This window comes from Electrophorus electricus, chromosome 3 (genome assembly GCF_041902795.1).
Source record: "Electrophorus electricus isolate QZ-2024a chromosome 3, ASM4190279v1, whole genome shotgun sequence".
NCBI classification, from domain to species: Eukaryota; Metazoa; Chordata; class Actinopteri; order Gymnotiformes; family Gymnotidae; genus Electrophorus; species Electrophorus electricus.
Window position 1 is genome coordinate 40124491 of NC_137499.1, and position 2500 is coordinate 40126990.

The 2500-nt window shown below is 45.8% G+C and overlaps 1 protein-coding gene across 4 annotated transcripts in view; it reads left to right on the plus strand.

The window, feature by feature from the left end:
* Window positions 1-2500, plus strand: part of prkcbb (protein kinase C, beta b) — a 96192-nt gene that overhangs the window by 57312 nt on the left and 36380 nt on the right. The window lies entirely within an intron of this gene.

A 2500-nucleotide genomic window follows, 5' to 3' on the forward strand; every position in this document is an offset into this window, starting at 1 on the left:
TGAGTACTGATGATGTTAACACCCAGTGTGATTATTGATTATGTTAGCGCTCTGTGTGAGTACTGGTGCTGTTTATACCGTTTGAGTGTTGATGCTGTTAATACCCTGTGAGTACTGATGATGTTAACACCCTGTGTGAGTATTGATGCTATGCTAGCTCATTGCTAGCTTACCATGGTGTGTGAGTATGGATCCTGTACTAGACCAATGCTAGCCTCCCATTAGCATGCTGCTAACACACTGTAGAGCAACCAAACATTGTACCCCCGTATACACACACATTCTCTGAAGGGTAACTGACTAAACTAATCAGTCGGGGAACAGTGAAGGCTAGAAGCAGTAGAAGTGTGTGTGTGTGTGTGTGTGTGTGTGTGTGTGTGTGTGTGTGTGTGTGTGTTATATAGATAGTGGTAGGCGTGTGTGTGTGTGTGTTATATAGATAGTGGTAGGAGTGTGTGTGTGTGTGTGTGTGTGTGTGTGTGTGTGTGTGTGTGTTATATAGATAGTGGTAGGAGTGTGTGTGTGTGTGTGTGTGTGTTATATAGATAGTGGTAGGAGTGTGTGTGTGTGTGTGTGTGTGTGTGTGTGTGTGTGTGTGTGTGTGTGTGTTATATAGATAGTGGTAGGAGTGTGTGTGTGTGTGTGTGTGTGTGTTATATAGATAGTGGTAGGAGTGTGTGTGTGTGTGTGTGTGTGTGTTATATAGATAGTGGTAGGAGTGTGTGTGTGTGTGTGTGTGTGTGTGTGTGTGTGTGTGTGTGTGTGTGTGTGTGTGTGTTATATAGATAGTGGTAGGAGTGTGTGTGTGTGTGTGTGTGTGTGTGTGTTATATAGATAGTGGTAGGCGTGTGTGTGTGTGTGTGTGTGTGTGTTATATAGATAGTGGTAGGAGTGTGTGTGTGTGTGTGTGTGTGTGTGTGTGTGTGTGTGTGTGTGTGTGTGTGTTATATAGATAGTGGTAGGAGTGTGTGTGTGTGTGTGTGTGTGTGTGTGTGTGTGTGTGTGTGTTATATAGATAGTGGTAGGAGTGTGTGTGTGTGTGTGTGTGTGTGTGTGTGTGTGTTATATAGATAGTGGTAGGAGTGTGTGTGTGTGTGTGTGTGTGTTATATAGATAGTGGTAGGAGTGTGTGTGTGTGTGTGTGTGTGTGTGTGTGTGTGTGTGTGTGTGTGTGTGTGTTATATAGATAGTGGTAGGCGTGTGTGTGTGTGTGTGTGTGTGTGTGTGTGTTATATAGATAGTGGTAGGAGTGTGTGTGTGTGTGTGTGTGTGTGTGTTATATAGATAGTGGTAGGAGTGTGTGTGTGTGTGTGTGTGTGTTATATAGATAGTGGTAGGAGTGTGTGTGTGTGTGTGTGTGTGTGTGTGTGTGTGTGTGTGTGTTATATAGATAGTGGTAGGCGTGTGTGTGTGTGTGTGTGTGTGTGTGTGTGTGTGTGTGTGTGTGTGTTATATAGATAGTGGTAGGCGTGTGTGTGTGTGTGTTTGAATGCATGTCTTACAGGAGCCCTACTGTGCTACGCTTCCACTGTGACGGCAGCATAACCTGCGGCTAGCCCAGCACACTCTTCCTCTTCCTCACACTCATCCTCATCATCATGTTCATCCCAGCAGTGCTCTCTCTCCTCCCTCCCTCCTCCTTTCTCCCCCCCTCCCTCCCCCTCTATCCTCCCCTCCCTCTCTCTGTCTCTCCCCTGCTGTTTGATAAGGTCTGAGTGAACAGAGGTGTGAGAGGAGGCAGGAGGGCGAGGGGAAACCCCATTTCCCGCCAGTCCACACCCTGTCTGGACTATTTCACACCACACTCCTCTGGGCTGCTTTTCAACTTAGACGCATTACTTCCCGAACAGAAGGGCGCAGCGTGAGCAGTGAGTGGGCGGACAGTCCCCTCCTCTGCTAGACAGCTCAGAGGGAGAGAGAGAGAAAGAGAGCAAGAAGAAACCGAGGGAGAGGTGAAAAGAAAGAGCCGAGAGAGACAAAAAGAAGAAACAACAGATTAGAAGCTGCAAAACGTGACCGAGCTGACCTTTTGCTGACCTTTACACATGAACTTCTTTCTATCTTCTTCCTTTTTCTTTTTTCTTTCGCTCCAGTAAACCCCTCACTCGTGTTTACTGCTCTGCAGGAACAGAGTAAAGGAGAGAGAGGGAGACATAGGAAGAAACAGCGAGAGGGAGAATAAGATCCAGACAGAGCTGCTCTTCCTAACTGAATGTACAAAATTTACCCGGATTAGAACTAAATTCTTTGCGAAAATTAACCACATATTCCCAAAGTTCCAAAGTCTTCCTGATGTGGAGGATGTTAGTGCTTTAATACACATTCTTGTTCTTGTGTGGCCGCACAGGAGTGTTGAGCCATACTGGGGGATTTGAATTTTTGACTGTACTCTGTTCTCCAGCCTTCCATGTTGATGTGAGTCTTGGAAAAGGGATATGCAAAACTGTCTAATCACGTCTAAAACTGAATGTCATAACTGCCTCTGTATGTTTGTCTCACT